Source organism: Manis pentadactyla, chromosome 1, assembly GCF_030020395.1.
Source record: "Manis pentadactyla isolate mManPen7 chromosome 1, mManPen7.hap1, whole genome shotgun sequence".
Taxonomy (NCBI): Eukaryota; Metazoa; Chordata; class Mammalia; order Pholidota; family Manidae; genus Manis; species Manis pentadactyla.
This window is the reverse complement of record NC_080019.1, coordinates 100,844,301-100,866,207: the sequence shown is the minus strand read 5'-3', so window position 1 is coordinate 100,866,207 and position 21,907 is coordinate 100,844,301. Positions and strand designations below refer to the sequence as shown.

Below are 21,907 nucleotides of genomic sequence, written 5' to 3'. Positions count from 1 at the left end.
AAAGAGCTTAATAACTGTTATAAAACAGAATTTCAAATTTGTATTTCATCGAACATGTATTGGTACTTACTATGTATAAACCACTGGACTAGGCATTAAAAGAGATATACAAATGACAAGGGCCCTGTGTCCAAGAAGAATCAAGTCTAGTAGAGAATTCAGGATGAAGGAAAACCAAACAATCTACCTTTTATTAGTATTGGTTAACAGAAGATTTCTTCATGAGAACCAAAGCAATTTAATTCGTTCTTATAATCTCAGCAAACATTTCTAACCAGTAGAAAAATACAATAGCATTTTACTTCCAACCTCTGCTTCCTCCAAATCTTCACTTTTGCTTCTTCTTTGCTTAAAAAGCAAAAAGAAAAGGTGTTTTCTGGTAGAAAATTCACGTTTAAAGTTAAATTATGCATGTATGTACTTAGAGAAGAGAAATATTCTTAATGCAAGGAATTTATAAGCATATAGTGATATAAAAACAAAAACAAATCACAGGACAACATTAGACTATCTATTTTGGAGTTTTATCATATGCATATGGAAGAATGTTCTATAATTTGCAAATGAAACAATGCCCATAGGTTTAGAACTTGCAGTCTCAGAATGGAGAATCAAAAAGTCTATAGTGTTGGGCATGCCGTGGTGGAGAAGAATCTCAAAAGCATAAGTAAGTTTATTAAAAATGGGTTAATATTGTTAGTTCCATTTTCTTATTCAGCTGCTGAGTTCAACATTGAGCGCTTTTCAATAATATGAAAGAGAAAAGATCCCCAGCTGCTACTTTTATTTGAAGGGACACTGAGTCCTCCTGGTCGTAGGTAAATTACTGGGTGAGTCCCTGTGAAGCTTTGTGGAATGTTTCCAGAATTAAAGAAGTTGGCTCATAATGCAGAGCAGAGAAACCACCATAGCTTTAGACACTTTGTGCTGAATAGAAAAAAAAAAAAATTGGCCAAGTTCACATTTTTGGCACCCACAGATGTGTGTGTACCTTTGAATTATGCTTTCATCTTACTTGGTGTAATTAAGTACCATAGGAAACAATATAATTTGAGGGTTACCTCTGAGAGAACAGAGAGGCTTGGTGTTGACTTTTAAGGCCTGAGTTGAAACAATTTTAATGATTAAAATAGATATCTAAATCAAGAGAAGTATAAATGGAATGATTGGATCAGAAGAGGGTTTGCAGCATTGGGCATGCATATGAAATAGCTTTTGTGATAGTCTGGGGATTTCATTTCCAGGATGAACTACATAAATGGCTAAATATAATTTTCCTAAAATATTACTTCATTGGGCCAGTAGTAAGATATCATCTTGGCCTTTGTATTTGGCTGGCTGACATTTTCTTCTTTCCCATGAAAAAAACGTAGAACTGCCCTCATATAGAATTAAGCAGGACAGAGTATCATGCTGCCCCTCTCTGTTTGTTAAGATAAACTTCTGATAAGATGGCTAAGCAGGAAGTTGGGATAGTTCAGGGAAACTTAAGGCTACTTCTTGCTCTCACTGTCTGGGACATATTATTTTACATTTGCGACATCTATTTTGAAGGTTTCTTTTTGTAAAGTACAAGATGTCCTGAGTTTTGAAAGATACTTTAGGTTTTCTTTTTGAAGTGGGTATTGTATAATGAAAATATTTCATTATTTTCATTTGTATTAACACTGAGATCAGGACAAACATTTAGTAATATGAGAGAAAGTATGCCACTTAGCTTCTGGAATGTTTGCAAAGAACACAGCAGAACACACTTGGAAGTATAATTGCCATCAATTCTATTTACAAATAATTTTTAAGGCATATTAATTTTTCAGTCCAAATTAAATTGAGATTAATTTAGCTTCTTTTGGTAACTCCAGACATTGATTTTCTTAACATAGTTCAAGTTTTTCTTCTGCTTAAGATGTCTGAATCAGGGAAAGATTTTGCTGTGACCTAGGATAAGATACTAAGTATTGTATTTCTGCTAAAGATTGTGTGTGACTTTTTCCTACATGAACTAATACAGCAGAAAACAAATCCTTGATAGCTATTTTTCTCAGCTAAAGCACACTGTTACATTAATTTATTCTATGCTTACAGAGTGAACTTGTGCTAGATGAGGGAGAAATATTACCTATAACTTTTTAAAGTGTAGAAAACAAAGTCTGAGCAAATATAATTTGTTTATTCTTACCCACATGCTACCTTTTCTATTAATAATGTGTCTAAATTTAATGTTGATGAATTTTATCTATAATCTATTCTAATTATATTATAATTAGAATTATTTTTAAAAGTATAAATATTTTTACTGTATAGTTTGAATTTTTATGTATGTGAAGGAAATTACCTCTGCATGGAAATTTAATTTTTTTCCTCGTATTCCAACTTTTCTGTGTGGCTTTCCAGTTGTCAGGTCTCAGTTAGAAGAACTCCCTCATTGAAAACCAATGTAGTATTTGGTTATCTACAGTCTAGACTGGCTGTCAGTTTTAAGCACCAAGAATCTAACAAAATGAACTAATGAGGTCTCCAAGACAGTTTTGATGTGGGAAAAAAAGATTGTACAGTCAGCATAGAACCTTTAAGTCGATAGAGTAAATGAGTTTAGAACCTTTTTGGTTTGCCCTTAAACAATTATAATGCAGTTGATGTTAACCTATCTGACCTTAGCAGGATCTTAATCTAGAAACTGGTGACATTTACCAATTTCACAGTTCTAATTCTTTAACTTAATATCGCTCCACCAAAGCAAAATAAAACAATACTGTAATTTAATAAAGAATGAACTAGATTAAAGCAGCATAAAAAAACAGATAATACTGTAAGGTAGAAAATTATCAGTAGTAGCTGTGGAATTTAAGGCATTTCCAACAAGAACTCAATACAAAATGTTTAAAACTGGTTTAAAAATTCTCCTAAAAGACATCAAATTATTGAACAGTAGAACTGAAATTTTTACCCCCTCCTTATGTTATCACGTGACAGGCTGCTATTCTCTTTTATTTCTCAGATGTTTTCTTTTTGTTTATTTTACTTATTTTATTTCATGAATATTTTAAATATATATTCTTAGACGATCAATGTCAGTAGCTGGATGGATAATAACACTGTTAATTGAAGCATGGAAATGGAAAGACAAGTACTTAAGAGCCATTTAAACATTCTGGTGTTTTGATTTTATTAACAATTTGAAGCCATGCATGTATGTGTGTGTGTGTGTGTGTGTGTGTGTGTGATATGCACAGAGTCGATTTTCCTTCTTTAGGGTTGCATATCTATTCATAGAAGTATAGCTCATATATGTATGAAGTAAAATTTCAATTTTCCAAGAACAATATAACCTTTTCTTCTTGGAGGAAGGGTTGGAAGGTAGAAATTAACCATGGTAAAAAGCAATCATAGTGGATTTGTGAAAACAGTTTAAATTTCTGTTAATCATCTGAATCATCTACATATGAGGAATTGTTTATAATTTAGAGCTGCGTAATAGATAGATAATAAATATCACAGCATTTCCTTTACCGTAGATGACCTTGAGTTCTCTGGCCAATCAGATGTGTTATATGTGGAGAAATGCCCTCTGCCTCTGCTCACTGCCCGACCTTAGCGCTTAGGAATGGCTGGCCCATAGAAAAGCCTAGAAGGCTCCAAGGCTTGCAGGAAAACTTCAACATAGATGAAGAGGTAAAAGCTCAGGAAGTGAATATGCAGCTGGGGATGCATTTCCATCCAATTCATCCCCTAGATTAGAGGCAAATAGATGAAGAAAAGAGTAACTCTTACTAGGAAACAATAAATAAGATTTTATAAAAATAGACAATGACATTTTGACTATTTCTTGCCAAGCAGCTTAAATAATTTGTGTACATTTATGAACATAGTTTATTTATGCATATTTAGTGTATGCAAACTTTTGAGCTCTTGTTTTTACTATTTTGGATTTAAAACACTAAACACTAAACCTATAGTTAAATGTTAAATGCACTTTAACTCAGTTCATTTGTATTCAACAATTCTTCTACAATATTAAGGATTTTTATTTTATATCGATTACTTTTGTTTCCACTTGATTGACATTATGTGTGATTGCCATCCACACCTCTTCACTACCTTACTTACTATCGTCACATACATAAGTACTGATGCATAGATACACTTACATACAACTCCACTCCTGGAAAGGGGCTTGAAAATAATCATGAAATATTGAGTTGTTCTGCAAAAACTCCTTTTGAACTTATGTTTGGAGTGATGTTGAAAGAGTGTAAAAATTTAGACAATTCAGATAACGTGTATTGGAATGTTTGGTAGCACCTTTGAGGCAGCTATGAAAGGTCCTAAAAATAAGAATGCAATCTCCTGTTCCTTGTCAAACTATTACTATTGTTATTATTCCAGTGTACATTAACCTGTTGTTTTCTACAACCCATATATTAAGTAGAAACCATTAGCATCTTTTAAGAAAAATTTTGTCTTGTTCAAGGATAAGTTTTTTCAGCAACCACTGCTGTGATTACCTATGAGAAAGCTGTGACCATAATAGAAAGCTATTGAGATGAACAAGCAGCAAGAGCAGGAAGAAAAAAAGGGGGTCTCCTGGTGGTGAAGGAGACGGGACCCTTCAATGGGAGTGGAATTCATGATACACATAGTATGGCCCAGCTGTTTTGGAACATTAAAAATCCCTTCACTTAAGTTGTTGAAAGCTACAAAAAAAGACCAAATGTTTTCCATCTCAAAACACATTTTACTTAGCTGTGTTTTGAAAGCTGTTATCTAAACATTAAAAAAAAAACCCAGCATATTTTAACATGATTTCTTCCTTGGGTGCAAATCAGCAGTTATAATTTAATTTAGGACAGAGTGAAAAAGGTAGAAGGAAAAAGCACTTTTTACTCTCCTACCTACTTGTTTATCTTTCCTTAAAGTACTTGAAGGACATAAAACAGGGAAATAAAAAAGTCACCAGCATACAGTTTTGTTAACTTATCTTGTGAACATTAAACATTATGCCTCAAATTTCGTATGGTACATAAAGTGTTTCGCCTTGCAAGATCATGTGTACAGCACTTCAAAAAAGGCAGTAGGACAGCTCACTAAATGTAATGGATGTGTAACAGCAGATCTTTAGATCTCTTGTATTTAGCATGACAACTTTGGGTTCTTTAGGTGCTTTAAACATGATATCTAAAACCACATATTTTTTCCCCCAGTGATGAAAAACATAGACTGATTACAAACTTCTCTTATGCTGTGGATGACTTGACCATCAGATTCAGTTGCACCATTTTGATTATACTCTATCTCCTTTTGTTACTGAAATTAATCAGTTTTACAACTCTACTTTCTTAGTATATTTTCATGTTTTTCCTCACACGAATGAATTCTTACTGAGCATAAACACAGTTTGGAAATGTGTTGTATAAGGATGCAATAAACAAAGTTTATTTCTATTACCTAATGGTTTTAAGGGGTGAAATCTTAGATGTTTTTTGATTACATGCATCCATATGTGTCTTCACCAAAATCTTCAAGAGCTCTTATTAAGCTGTGTCAAAAGATACCTTGAAACTGAGGAACTGATTCCCACTTTAAGACTTATAAACCAATTTATTTCCAGTCTAAACTTATGTTGATTATTATGTAGACTAAACTTTTTCTCAGGAAACTACTAGGAACATGGCTTAGACAAAGAGAAGGCATGGGATCAGTACCTTGCACCCGGGATGCAGACCACAAGGGGTTTTTGAAGATAAAAGCATAAGGAAGTTTCAAACAGTGTAAATAATCACATAAGGAAGCAGATAGCAAGGGCAGACATGCTAGATTTAGGAGGAAACCACCACTAATAACCCCAAATGACTTTCCTTGGGCTGTGAGACATAATTATGGTTTAATGACATAACGGTAAAAATCAAATTTCATTTTTGTATATGCATCCCTATTATGACATTCATAGTTATGGACAGAAAAGTAACAAATTGTATTATCTTCTCATATTTGTATCCTCTTATTTTTACACAAGTCTAAGTGAAGAATACAAGATGAAGACAGGTGATGTATTTTCTAGGGTCACTTTTGAGAACCTTAGTAGATTAGAATTTTACTTCTAAGATTTGCCTCCTCTCAGTCTGGAATACTGAATTTCTTTTTCATGTGCTTTTTCCTAACAGACTGCAATTAAAATACATTAATTAATAAGAGAGTAATTGAAAATGGTATAATGCCACAAACCAAGATTTGGTACAAATTTGTTCTCACTCCGATTATGACTGAGCCTTGGGAAAATCATGTTTTCACATTTGCAAAATGACTATATTAATAACTAACCTGCAGTATAGATTTCAGGATGTCTCAGGAATCTATATTGGTCTTGAAAATACTCCTAGGGGGGCTTCTTCCTTTATTTATCTAATATTTATATTAAATTAAGGTTAGCATTTCTTGTGTTCCCTGTCAATCAGTGGTTGGCCCAAAGTGACCTGAATGCCAACTCCCAAAATCAGACAGATGACATTTTGGCGAATTCAGAGATCAGTCTTTGAGGTCTTTATGTCTGAGGTAGTATAGCCTTGGGAAAAGATTATGGCAATATGTACAGTCAGATTGATCAAGGTTTGACTCTCATATAATTCTAGGCAACTTATTTACTTAGTCTTATTGAGTTCAGTTTTGTCATCTATAAACAAGGATGATAATCACTTATAGCCTGTTATAATTATTAAATGAAATGATGCATAAGAAGCACTTGACACAAAGTAGGCACTTAATAAATGATGGTATTATGATCATTATATTTTATCATCTTGCCACCATCTCTTGCTTCTATTACTTTAATAGCTTTCTAATTGGTCATACAGTGTCCACTTGCTCAATCCTAGTACATATGTCACTTTAGGGTTTTTGAAGATTAGAATTGGCAAGAACCATGTCTGATTTCTTCCCAGAATGAATTAATAAATGAGTGAATTTAACATGACTAATGTTAGAAATAAAATATTTAAATACACTTGCATTTTTTAAAAAAGGTAATGGATATCTTTTGCCTACATTTCCAATCAAAACCAAATAATTTGCAAAAAAGTTAAATCCATGGGTTGACATTAAGTGATTACAATACAGAAAACAGCAATGGGGCACATGTATTTAGGCATTTTGCTTGTGATTTAAAATTATTTTGTGATTTTTGTTATTATTACTACTATTGCAAATGAGCTACCCATAAAATAAACTATGTTTTTCTTTGTTTTACAAAATAGAGAGATCCATTATCAGAAATAAAAATGTTTTTAGTTTACCTGCAAAGCATTATGCCTAGATATGTACCTTCACTTATTATCAGTTATTCTTAAAATATAACTTCTTAAAAAATAATTACTCCAGAAATTTTATGAGGTTACTTACTGCTTTTAGATTTTACCAGGATAATTATTTTTCAGTGTTCCTTTACTTTATGCTGACAGATTTGCTCAGCATAGAGTATAAACCCATCTGGCATATTAAAATCCATCAGGAAAATTAATCTCTTTGTTTAGAACACACATGAACATACACATATCTAAGCTACTACAATCTACATTTTTAAAACATATTGGCATGATTTTATACACCTAAGAAATAAAAGGATGCTGGATTTTATCAAAACAAACAAACATTGAAAATACATTTAACCTAAGTCCAGCAAAAGTTAAGCTAGGAATGTTCTTTTCCACTTTTGCCTAGCCCTTGATTGAGTGCAAGTCTCACCTCTTCCATAAAGCTTCTCCTACGTGCCAGCTTTTACATGTCTCCCTCCTGTCTGAATCTCTGAAGCACTTATCATTTAAGCCACATAATTTAGTACTTAATGACTTACAGTCTTATACTATTTGCTGTTCTTTCAAGTAGCTTAGTCTTGTCTTTCTAAATAGATTGCATGGGCCTTAACAGCAGGGACAATGGTTTATACTGATGTTTTATTCCCTCTGGCTTCTAAACCTTATCCTGTAGCACATTTAGTTTGATCATTTTCAACCTGTGAATCAAGAGCCAAGAACTTGGAAAGAGTGGTGTGGAGTTGGGGAGATACCCCAGAGTTATTCCAAAACCAAGGAGTCCATGTGTAACTGTGTACTTACATGTGCATGTACATGTGGGTATATGTAGGCATGAAGACATCTGAAGAACTTCAGGTTAGATACAGACTTGCTAACTTCCAGCATGTCTGTGATATATGGTCACATTCGCAAAAAGGATGTAGAATAATATATATCATATAATTCTATTTTGGTAAAAACAAAACATATGTATATATATATTTTTCTCTTTTTTGGTGAGGAAAGAATTCTGTAAGAAAAAAACACACAGGACTCAATACCAATGGCCTCAGAATGGTGAAACACCTTTGTGTTCTGTTGTTTCATTGGTAAAATAAGCATGCATTGCTTTTGTAATTTGAAAGACTTGAAAGAAAATGTTTAAAAATGAAAACTGCAAAGGAAATATCAAAGCGAAGTGGAGCAATAAATAAAATAACTAGATTCTTTAAGAGGAAAATAATTAAATTCAAATCCAACCTCCTTGCATGGATTGGTGGAGAACCACTGGGGATGTGGAAAAAGCATTAGCTAAGAATAAAAAGTTCTGTCTTCCAGCCGCAGGTTCACCACTGACTAGCACTGGGACCTTGGGCGAGTTCTCCACTGTCTGCATTTCTCTTCCTGTTTTTTATTGTGGTGGTAATTAGGCTTGTCATACCCTCTCATGGTTTTGCATCATTAGTGACTTAATTAACTAATTAAAGTGAAAGCCCCTTGAAAAGGATGTTACCCCTACGATTCTCTCTGTCACATCTGATATGGTTTGCTCTGTACTTATGCAAACCTGACAGTCTCTCTGGGACACCAGGGATATGGTTGCCAACAGCCACTTTATCAGAAGGGGCTGCAGCCTCCAGAAGAGGTCCTGCAGGCAGGGGCGAGGTCCTGGCCCATGGCAGATTTGAGAGGGGAGAGAAAAAGACTGCTAATACTATTTTTAATCGATGCATCTGGCACTGATATGGCTGTACTGCCTTTCTTCTAGATGTGGGGTGAAGTTGGGGGCATTCCTGGTAAATAGTTGAGCAGGGTACTTCTATGTTCAATGATCAACATCTTAGCCATTTTATAAGCAATAACCAAAAAAACCAGTCTGAATTTGCAAAAGAACTTAACTATAATTTGGTATATGTCCCCAAACCAACTGAGACTCATGATCTACTATGTGAGGGTTCTTAGAAATAGGAAACAAAGTTTTCTGAAATCTTGTCATAATGTCGCCACTTGGAAACTTCTAATCACTGCCATTCTGTTTTCAGTCCAACATAGCCTAACTTCCAACAGGCTTTGGGAAACTCTTCATAATTTGGCTTTATCAAGTTGTATTCACTAATGCCTCTCAACTTCATGGCCCGTGGGGTGTCCGTATGCTGAGCAACAGTTCAGGCAACTATTTGTTAGATGAGAGTGAAACCGCCCCTTTTGAATTACAACAGGGAAAGGGCCGGTGGAGGCTAAACCCAGGAGAGGGGGGCTGCTCCCTCACGGGCCTGAATCCCCTGATAATCAGAGGAGTCCAAATGACTGAATCCTCCATGTCCACCAAAGAGCTTTGGCTGCAGTATTTGGTATCTATTGCTGTATAACAAATTACCCCAAGCCTTAGTGGCTGATAACAGCCATAACATTTAATGTCCTCAGTCTTTATGGTTTAGGAATTCAGAAACCGCCTGGCTAGTTGGGTGGCTCTGGCCCAGGGTCTCACCAGGTTGCAGTTAAGATGGAGACTATACTCATCTAAAGATTTAACTGGCACTGGCAGGTCTACTTCCAGTGGCCACCCACCCACATTTCTGGCCCCAACCAACAGACCAGATTACATACCCAAACTGAGCTACCTCTGTTGTGATCTGTATTCATACCAACTTCTTACTCTATGTCCTCTTGCCTTTTCCTTGAATTTTTCATCTCCCATTTTCCCCCACATTCTAAAAAATTGTGTCTTTCAATAGCTTGCTTCAAATATTGACCAAAGTGTACTTCAAACTTAATTTTTGTTCAGGGTTTATTCTAAAAACATGTATCACTTCCAGTAGCATTATGAAGATTCCTATTTCTCTTCATGAGTTTCCTTTTATGTATCTTCAAAAAATTTCTTTCTTAGGAAATATTTCTCCCCACTAGGACTGGAATTCCTAGCTTAGTTGTTAGATGAATTTTCATGTATTAAGGAATCTATACATTAAGGAATATAATAATATTCCTATTATAACCTATTTCAGTTATCCTCTGTATTTCTATTTCTGTTTCTCAGAAACAGCTGCTGCCTGAGTTAAATAAATTAGGTGAATAAAAAAATGTTTCTCTTCTCATATAAGGATGTCTATGAAGAAACAAACCATAGCTGGCATTTCTATAGAAGGTAACAACTATTCTACAGTTAGAACTCCATTTAATAATAGTTAATGTTTATTAGGTGCTTATGTGCCAGGCACTGAGCTAAATGCTATGCATGGATTATCTCATTTAATCCTCTCACTAGCTCTATGAGATACTATCATTATCCTCATTTGAAATGAGTAAGCCAAGGTGATAAGTAACTTAGCACATGACACTTGCCTAGCACATAGCAAAGTTGAGATTGAAATACAGTCTGTCCTACTCTAGAGTCTCTGCTTCTAGTCGTATTATTTTCCATCTTATGAGTCTCTACTATGTACCACCATTGTACAGAGTGGTTTATGCACATTATCTCTGTTGTTTATCCTAATAATGTCCTACAATATATGTGTCATTACCACTATTTTAAAGATATTGAAAGAGAGGTTCAAGTAGTTTAAGGAAGTCACTCAGTATCACACAACGAGCGGCAAACTCCGTAGAGGGCTCCAACATCGGAGGATGGTGACTTAGCAGGAAACTGGGATGGACTGATGGCTCATGAGCGCAAGTGATTTCATATTTGCAGAGCGGAAGCCTGGGTCTGCTGAGCCCTGGGAAGATCTTACTTCATGACGACAGCTTATCACATTCAGTCCATCACCCTCCCTGCTGGAGGCCAGGAAAGGTAGATCACTTGTGAAAGCAGACTACTGCCACCACATCCTAGGTGTGAGTGATTTGACTGTAGGGTCATGTAAGTCATGAGCCACTGGGATTATCTAGCCCACATTAAACAAAATTATTGGGGACAGGAATGAATGAGAAAATAAATGTTGGTTTGCCCTCCAGAAATACTGTAGGTACAGGATACATTAATTTATTTGTCTTAATTATTTATCTTGTCAGTACTATGGAATTGTTTTTTGAAACCTAAACTGAATTCAGTGATTTTAAATTTTACTAAGGGCTGAGATTCTGCAGTGAGGCAAACAACTGAAAATTAAGTGAGTCAAAATTTCCCTTGCTCAGCCTTAAACTATCCAGTGTTGTTATGGATCACCTTGGCTTTGGAAGTGGTGTATTTGCACTCAGGCGCTGCATGGTGTGAAAAATACGTATCTCTAAACTTTACAGTCACACCCAATGCAAATGCAAAATGCAAATGCAGAAAAAAGAAAAAGGTACTAGTAATACAAAAGGCATTTGAACACTGATTCCTACAGAGGTAAGATGACTCATGTCACCATCTCATGCTCTTTTCTGGGTCAAGGATCATTCTCTTTCTCTCTGTCGCACACACTCCTTCTGCTCCTGTCTTTCTCTTCCTCCCCCTCTACTTCTTTCTTTCTGTTCACAGTAGTTGGACATTGGTAACTTAAATGTGTATCTGTTACATACCTCTGTGTTTTCTAAAATAAATATTTAGCAAAATACATTTTATAAAGACTTTTAATGACTTTCTTGAAGTTTTCCAGCATTGTTTACCATGGAGATACGTATAGAAAACAATAAACATTCATTATGATAATTTCTGCAGAGACAACAAAAAACACAAAATTAATAGAAACACATTACATAGCTAAAGTGCTTAGTGAATCATTTAAATTTGATTTGTCCAACCATTTTTATTTTGAGGACTTACGAACTTTGCTAGCTCTTGTAAGAGTGGAAGTGGGACTGAAGAATATAAAACTGTGTAAGATACAATGTAATATTATGCAAAAGCATGAGTTGAAAATTTAAAATATGTAGTCATTTCAATTTTACCTTCCTAGGCTTGTAATTTCTATTTTCTCCGTCTCATGACTGGATTGTGTGGTTTATTGTGAATTGATAATCCAGATCATATGGGGAGAGAAATTATGTGTGAATCAGGGTGAGTATTTTTTTTTCCCTCGTAAGTATTTCCATTCATGTCCCTTCTGGCATTCTCCCTTTTAGTTGTAGGGCACTGCATTAGTAAGCCTGGATTTGTTTTCCAGCCAAGAACTACATACCAAAACACAAATACCACTGAGAATCTGCATCTTGAAAATTGACCAGTACTTAATTCTAAAGTTTATAGATAGGCTTTCTTAGGATTTTATTTGAAGTTGAAGAATTGACTCAACAAAATTTTCAGAAAGATATTTTTAAAGCCACAGCTGAAATCAATGTCCATATTTTCACCATGATACTGAGATTTTAACTATGATTGCACTATTTTGACATTTTACCAGCTGATATGAATCAAAAGATGTGACACCTATTAAGAGGATTGTAAGCCTACATACTTTTCTGGCTTCATAGGGTTTTTATTTTTTATTTGTAAAGTATCTGGCTATGGTCATTGACATAATAAAATGGAATTTTAGAATTTCCAACACAGCAAAAAGATAAACATTTCACAAAATCATTGATAAGAGCTTAACATATTGATGGTTTCTTAATAATTCTGTAACAGAGAACATCATAACTGCACCCGTGTCAGAGCTTTGGAGTGGAGCAATAATTCTGCGTCCGTAACTGCCTCCTCATTCCTTCCCCTTTGTTTAGTGTATGCCTGTTTAATTAGAAGTAAGCCCTTTCAATAGATCACAGATTAATCACAGCCATTAGTGCTTTTACAGAGAAGATCATGCGGTTGCTCCTGTGAAATGTTCTGTTCCTCAGGGTGATGAGTTAATTCATCTGGAACAATGTTAGTTCATCAAGGTCTGTGGTTTATCTGAAGATCAAATTCCTGTAATTTTGTATGCCATCTGATTTAATGTCCATTTAGCTTGGCAGTTAGGCAGCCGTGGGCAGGCACAACACATGAATCCAATATCAAAAACTGGAGAACCAGCGAATTCCTAGTTTGATTCAGGCCTCCTTAGCCTGAGATAGACTTGTTGCTTTTCTTTACCCTGAGGAAATACATATCCAGATAATGCCAAATCTATTAAGAAAAGCTTAGATGGTATAAAACATTTTGTGTAAATATGCCTCTGGTAAATCTATGCTTTAAGAGGGCTTGTAGTGGAGAGGATAGGAAGTAGGAGTTGATTTTGAAATGAGGTTATACACATTCTTTTGGAAGGTTCTCATACAGTATTACTCAAGTACAATCACAACAGTTCACAGAGAAGGGATCCACTGGCTAGAATTTACAGACAACCTATTTTCTTTCTGAGTTTGATAGGCCTTCCAAATGCTTTCAAGTTGAATGAAAAGTTGAGGATTGATTTTGCCTCTATTTATGACTATTTTGTAGTAACATTTTTGACCAAGAGATGAAAACAGTTCAGTTAACTGATAGAAAACTCTTCAGGGGAATATTTATATGCTCTGTTGAAAGAGATGCAAAAGTAGTATAAAGCTTTATTCCAGAACTGTTTGCTTTAGGTGTTCTAGTGGAAGGGGAAAGGGACTTGCATACATGTTTTAATATTTTTGTTGATGCCCCATTAAACAAGTCAAATAGGTTTCTTTACTGAGGACTTTTAGAGTTGGAACGTTTACCATATTGATATTCTCTGTGAAGTCCCAAGAGGGAGCTATCTTTATCTTACTGACTCACAGAACACATTTTCAGAGAATACCAGTTAACAAGTCACTGATAGAAAATGCTGGTGTGAAGGATGTTTCTTGCCATCAAACAGTTGATAGGTAGATTGATAGGTAGATTGACAAATAACAGAAATATTCCAAATGACCCTAAATATGATTCCTGACTAGTGAGTGATTTTAACAATGGGGACTGTAAGGAAGGGAAGGGAGACTGGAGGCCTATGTATGAGCTTGATGAATAGAAATACCATTTTACTTCCTTGATCTATTATTTCATCTCCTTAATGCTGTGAATATCAAAGATTAAACAAAAAAGTGAAGGGCCTCTATGACACAGCTGAAGAGCCAAGAGCTTCCACTCATATCCCTAGTTGTACACCAGAGCTAAAAATTTGTGAAGGGAGAAGATTCAGGAAATGGAAAGATACATTTGACATCAGATTATAGAGGAGATTGTATTTTGGATTAGGGAATTTATTTTCTAGCAAATTAGGATCCATTGGGTTTTTATTAATGTGGCTTTTCTTTGTTTCTTTTTTTTAATCTTTTGCTTTTAGGTAAAGCAAAACATTGTTATAACTTTGGTATTCCAGGAAGACTAGTTCCAAGGGTAAAGATGCCACAAAATTCAGGCCCAAAATGACAAGGGCCTCCTGTTAAGCCAGTGCCAAAGAAAGGGAAAGCCCTTAGAAACAATGAACAGATTGACCAAACCAATGGTTGTTCACTGGGGGCAAGGGGGAAAGGGAGGAGTCCAGGATGATGTCAGGGACAGCACCCAGGCAAAGGGCAGATAGTTGGTACAGAAACAAAAATATAGTGGTGGGGGGAGCAATAAAGTGCTATTCCTGAGAAGCAGCAGTAGCATGAATTAATCTCTCTAACTCCTAAAAAAAGTGCATCAGTTGATTCCTAAGGGAAACAGTGTTAAATAGTCCAGTTGACTTGGATATTAAATGTACCAATCTCTTACACATTTAACCATAGTCAGTTCACTCCTGCAAGAGAAGTTGGAAAGCACTTTAGCCTGTTATGAAGAGATGCTACTGAAGATGTCATTCTGAATAAAATTTGATTCTATCCTTAAGAATTTTCCAGGGACCCTTAAAGAGGACCATTGATGATTTTAATAATGAGTACTGAAGAGCATGTCAGATGCAACTGTAAGGTATGACAGAACTGGCTATAAACCAGGAGAGAAGACAGATGATTTGGGGTAAGGGAAGAAAACTTCAAAATCTGGTTGGTAAGAATCAGTAGGCATAAAAATGGGGATGACTTTGAAGGGGAGATAAGATTTCATCCAAGATAAGCAAGGCAAAATGATTTACAGGCTGAGTAACAATAATGATTATAATTACAGTTGTTTTAGTAATACCAATAGTAATAATAGCTGTTTTTTTATTGACTACATGCTGTTTACCATGCCTGATTCTGAGTGATTTACATGCATTGTCTCATTTAATTTTTGAAAATAGGATGAGTTTATACTAGATTGTTATGCAACTGGAACCTACTAAAGTATTTTGAGCAGAGGCATGATTAACAGCTGATGCTTGGGAAGATTAACAGTGTTGAGCATAAACTGGTGGGAGCAGGAAAGGTTGTCAGAAGATCTGTTAGGAGGTCATTGCAATAATTCAGACTAGAGGTAATAAGCATCAAGTGAGGCATCCAAACTAGGTGGGGATGAAAATCAAGTAAGTGCCTGATACATTTTTTTTTCAAGAGACATCTGCTGAATACCTAGTATACGCCTGGTGTTACAGTTGGCTCTGGGCAATAAGGGCAAATAAGATAGACCCAGTTCCTGCCACTGTGGCACTTAAAATCCACCAGAAGACATTGCAGAGAATAGATTTCCCGGCCTTGGTGATAGATATAGACTTAAAAAACTAATCTGGATATGTACGTGTACGTGTGTGTGTGGCCTGTTTTTTAGGGCTCTTGGGTCTCAATGGTATTTTACCTCTGTCTCAGAACTCTCCCTCTTACTGACAGGCAGGGAACACAGTGGGTGGGACAGAACAAACTCAGCTGCAAGCCAGACAGAAGAGGACATCTTCAGGGGAGGCACAGCTTGAGAGAAAAAAAAAACATTTTTCTTAAAATTCTTCTCTTCCATAGGTCAGGGTAAGGATTAGGGCAGCTGACATTGGGATGGAAGAAAGAGAATAGAAAAACGCTTATACTTTGCTATTCTCTGGAATATAGACCAGCCTCTCTTCCTCACTGGGTGTGTATCTAAGTCTATAAGAACCCATTACACAAACACAGATACTGTGAAAATTATAGTATTTTTGACCTGTTCCCATGAACTCAGAGCAGTTCACACTCATATTACCCAATTTATTTTCCTGACACGCTTATGAGGCTGATAGTATGAAACTTTTCTGAAAACGAATTGGAAGGTTAAGTGACTTACCCAAAGGCACACAGCTAAAAGTGGAATCAGGAATGGAAAAAGGTCTTCCAACTCACTTTCCCCACTAGATTTTGAATCTAAAAACATTCTGAAATGGTGCTTCTCAAAACTTCATGGAAGGAGCTGACCCTGGAGTTAAATGCTGTCTTGAATGATCAAATTAACTATAATTAATAAAAATGAAACCTTAATTCCTGGCAGAGTTGAGATTAAATCCAAAAGCATTTAGTTCTTAATTATTTTATCTAAAGTTAGGAAGAATGAGGGATTTGGCTTTTTGAGACTACTTATAATCAGGATCCAAGTTATCTGATATAAAATAAAAAGATAAGAGTAATTTTTGTTCAGTGATCTAAAAATGCCTATTGTCTGAACAAATTGATGCTTACATGGGTATTTTTGGTGAAAATTGTATCTTAGCTTTTGTGAATACTTATTTGCTCATTATTTTTTTCTTGACATCTTTTAATGTAAATACATCAAAGGACCTGGTATTTTTGTCTCCATTTCTCTACCAGAATTTTACTGTATTTTATTTTTTATTTTATCACAGTATTTTAATTTAAACTTGGTATAAATTTTTTGTTGTTGTGCTTTAGCCACAAAATAACCACTCAGTGTAATAGCTTAGGGCTGAAATACATCAAAATAGCCCAACAAAAAGTATTTTAAATATGGCAGCCTTAATTGGAGTTTAGGAAATAAATCTCTGAGTATAATAATTTATTCACTAGAGCTGTTGTCTCAGCAAAGTATTTCATCTTAGTTTCCAAAGAGCTGCTAGTCATTACTAAATATACTTAAAGTGGAAGCAAAAAAACCACTTTCATTCTGGCCCAATATACTATAAAATACACTACTGTTAAGAAAGTGGTCTGCATATTTTTAAAAAAGATCAGATAGGTGATTACACTTGTACAGTTAATTAATAAAAAGGGAAGTAGGTAATGATTGACTGGGGAAACTTTTATATCATAGTATCTGTTATGAGGGATCCTATGCTGTAGGGACAATAACGGGGTGCTAATTCTGAACACACACAGTGCTGTCCTACAAAGACATCAAGATTTGTAGGAAATCAACCCTCCAGCAGTCCTGGCAAGCCAGACTGACCCCAGCAAATGAAAATAATCAAAAGTAATTAGAAGCGTGCTGGACTACTCCTCGGAGAGCCGAGCGGGAGAGTAAACATGCCTGAATCCTCGAGCCACTGCAAAGGCCCATGTCTGAGCTGTTAGGTGCCCTGACCTTGTCCACATAAAGATGTGATTTATGAAGTGCAGGGCACAGCAGCAGGGCTTCTGTCTTCTCCTGGAGAACCAAATTACTGAGGTGGAGATTAACATGCTTTCAGTCGGGCCTGTTTCCAGACCAAGGGAAATTTTTTATTTACATTTTTTTTTTTAACCTTTAATTTCCTCTTTTTTTTTAAACAGCTTTCCCCCATCCCCCACCCAGTAGATTAAAAAAAAAAAAGAAAAAGAAAAAGTCCACCAGGGAAGACCAGAAATGCCTCGCCTGAGCAGTGATGATGTGTGTTGGGGAGCCCTTTCTGTTCATAGACTCTTACTGTGCTGGACTGTTATGTGGGTCTACCTACCCAGAACTACAGATTTCACCTTCGAGTTTAGGGAGTCAAACTTGTGAAATACTCTCCTGATTAAAACATTTAAATTCAAATTAAGCAAAATATTATTTTTGATTCCACTGCTTTCTGATGTAGTTTCTCTTGCCTAAATGTTATGCTTCATTACAAGGCTTACACTTAGGTAAAAAGATTTGTGTGAAGAAAATGTAGGTGGCTCAGAATTTGAAGGGAAGAAAGAAAAGAGCCAACCTAGAGTTTCAGCTCTGGGAGAAATACTTATCTGGGAAACAGGGAAGTCTCTTGAGTCCCAAAGACATATATTTTTCTTATCTTTGTCTCAGTTAGGTTAGGTAAGATCTTACAAAACCCTATTCTGACATGGAAAAGGAAGCATTGATTTTCTTTTTAAACACACATCAATATCTATACATGAAGCTAATTTAATTAGCAAGCAGTTATTGTTCAGCCAAATGTCAATTTCTCAGATTATTTCATGCTTCCTGACATGAACTCTATGAAACAGGATTTAACAGGATCTCCATGAATGAAACTGCATTTCTGCACTTAGGAAATGTAACAGTGCACTTGTATGTTCTTGAAAAACTGCAACAGAAAACAGCGTTAAAACAAAAAATGTCAGGCTGGGAGTTCAGTGTATATTTAGCCACCTCAAGAAAGCCAAAGCTGCAGAATTAAGGGAACTCTACTTAGGCTGAGGTTATAAAGTGCCTTCCTCTATAAACTAAAAACATAATGTCAGGGTGAATGGGAACATACTTTATTAACTTTATGGTATTGAAAACTGCCAGCAAGTTGTCTTGTTTTTAAATATTGTCCTCTGCAGAGTGTTACAGGGCTGTTTGTCCACAGGAAGCCTATTAAAAGTGGACAGTGCAGTCATTTCATCTGGCTTTGGCTGGACTGCTTTTCTTTCCTTTAATGATGTGCTGGAATGTACCATGCCCATAGGGTCTCCATTAGCAGAACTTTTACTTCTGGGACAACCATGAAGTTTAAGGCTTAAAAGAGGCATCAGCTTACAGTCTTGTGGGAATCACTTGAATACTGGGGCACTAACTTCTTACTGCTTTAACTAATATATTGACTTATTTTAAATAAACAGTTACACAATGAAGGCAGAGCCAGTGGCCTTATTGGAAATCTTTGAGTCTTTTAAAGATTCTGCAATCCACGCAGATGGGGGAGGAAGGAAGGGGCCTGAAGAGGGTTTATGCCCTTTTCAAACCAGGAAGAAAACACATTAACCTCTCCCACCCTAGCCCTGCCATCAGCCAAAGGGGGATCTTTACAGCAACCAGAAAATCCATCAACTCACACTCAAACCTCATATTTTTCAATGCCTTCTTCCTAGTAAACAACAATTAACAGAAAGCGACAGAAAAAAACCCAGTAATTCCATCTGGAAAAATGTTTTAAAAATATGATTCTCTTTTTAAACATTGCTGATAAATCACTCTATTTTCTGCTTTCTCCAAAGCTACACATTTGTTGTAGTATGTTCTCCCACTCCATCCCCTTAAATATTTAGATTATCTGTCATGATACATGTTTGCAAATTAAAGCTGGTTTGAGATTATAGTAAAACCATTATTTTTAATAGCCCATTTCAAGGGCAGCGCTAAACACTGCAGAACACGCATGTTACTGATTACTGCTGAGCAGACAGCGGCTTTTGCAGATTAATTTGTAACTGGGAACTACTGTAAACAGATTTCACCAGAAATCCCAAGGAGTAAAGGGAATTGGTGGTGGTATTTGGCTCCTTGTATTTATTTATTGTTTTAGAAATCTCCTGATGGAGAAAGCAAGTTAACCAGGGAGAAAAACAAGCCCCCTGCAAAAATGTTTTCCTCCAGCCCGGTCTCCCCTTATGTTTCACTTCTGATGGGAGGAGGTGGGTTAGGGTCTTCTCCCAAAGTGTTATTATCTAAATAGCGAGTCTCCTTTCATGAGAAACATCTAGCTACTCCGGGTTTCCTGGTTTCTGTTGTTAAATTTCAAGTTGTGTTGTCAAGAAAAGGTGGGGTGACTCTGTCTTTACATGAAGTTACATAATCAAAGGAGAGAGGGGGTGCAGTTGGTGAGAGCAAGAGAGATTGATACTTTTGTAGTGTTTGCCCGGGTCCTTTATTTCCTTTAATATTTCTCCCAACTTATTCCGTGAAGAACAAGACTAATGATGGTATTAGTAAAATAATAATGATGAGGCTAAATAATCTCCCATCTCTCTACATAAAATCTTCCAAGGTTTCAGAGATAAAGTGTTAATTCTTTTTGGCTCTATTTGGGGAAGAGAATTTCATGCGTAGAAATTGCCGAAGCTCAGACCTGTGTCTGCGGACCTGGACTGCAAGTTGCCCACGTCTCCGGGCAGAAGCTCGGAAAGGCGCGGGACGGCTCGTAACGCTGAGGGCGAAGCCTGGCCGCTGGCGTCCAGGGCCGGCGGCACAGGGTTCACCTGGGTGGCTGGGGCCGCCGGCGCCGCGCCTTAATTCGGGGCGCAACGCCATCTACCGGCCTCCTGCCACATCTGCAAGTACCCAGATCTTGAAAGTCGCCCCGCCTCCCGCACCCGAACCCAATATAAGGGAAAAAACTCTGAGGCCCTTTCCACGAAATCCTAATTTAGCCAGGACTTGCCACTGATTCCACACGACCTTTTTGTTTATCCACCGACATTTCCTCCTTTTCAGAGCCGCTTTGTAAAGGGCAAGGAGGTGGGGGCCGCGGGGCTGGGGAGGCGGATTGGGGCGCTGAGCTCTCAGACCCGCGGCTCAGGCCGCACTGTCTGAAGCAATCGGTTCCCCAGATTACTTGTATTTAATACACAATGCATCATAAAACAAATCCCTCATCCTGACAGGAAGAAAATAGAACAGCTCATAGCTCGAGCCGGTCCAATTTATGGCTAAATTAAAAAAAAAAAAGAGCTCCGACAATGGGCAAGTTGAGGAAGGGCAGGAAATCAATGGCAGCAAACCGGGGGCTCTTAAAGGTTCTCAAGCGCCGAACTCTATGGGAATATCTGACTGGGTTTTAGGATATTTACAAAGGATTTTTCCTGTCCTACCTACCATTGCTGTGCGATTTTTGTTCAAACAATGGCCATTATCTGAAATAACAGTTCAATGTCACAGATAACAGGCCACCAAAACGAATTAGTCACCATCTCTTGTCATTCTCTCTCCCCCACATCCCTCCCTTTTGTTACTATTTTTGTTTTTAATTCAGCATTTTGGGGAAATATAGATCTGCTAGATTTACACGTCTATCTGCACTTGGAGAAAACAAAAAGAGGACTTGTGCTGTCCCCGCTTACAGATAAAGTTCAACAGAAGCGCCCTTTCCATCGCGTCTCCCTCCCCCCACCCCGCCGGGGTCCTTTGACTGGCTCACTTTGCTTAACTTTCCATTGTTGAGTTGAGAAGTTGGATTTGTCCATTTGTTTTTATGAATGGAGTTTTGTGATAAAAAGCATTTATTTCCATTTAACCGGTGGGTTTTACTAAATTTTCCAAGGTTGGCTATAAGCGAATCCGTAGCCCCTTTATTTTTGCCACATTCTTTCTTCCAATGTTGTTCATGAAATGTTTTAATAAAAATTGACCATATATATTAGAAAGTTACTAATCAAGGTACAGTATTGACCCCCAAAGCAGCAATTATAATGTTAAAAGTTCAAAAATAATCTAGTTGTCAAATAGCTTAATTCCACTTTTGTTAGTCCATGGCGTTTTAATTAATGTATCAAAGTGTAAGGCAAAAACTCAGCAGACAATCGTCAATCTCTTTAAGCCCATAATACCCTATTTGGGCAGGTTATATGCAAATAGTGCTTCAGATTTTTAAATTCCTTCAAAAACATATAATTTGAAAAAGTGGCATGCTTTTCTGCTGATCCAACTGGAATAATGGAGAGATTAAGTTAGAATACGAATTTCAATAGTAGTAGTA

The 21,907-nt window shown here is 36.5% G+C and overlaps 1 protein-coding gene across 7 annotated transcripts in view; it reads left to right on the top strand.

Annotated features, from left to right (window-relative positions):
* Window positions 1–21,907, top strand: part of MECOM (MDS1 and EVI1 complex locus) — a 526,926-nt gene that overhangs the window by 443,400 nt on the left and 61,619 nt on the right. The window lies entirely within an intron of this gene.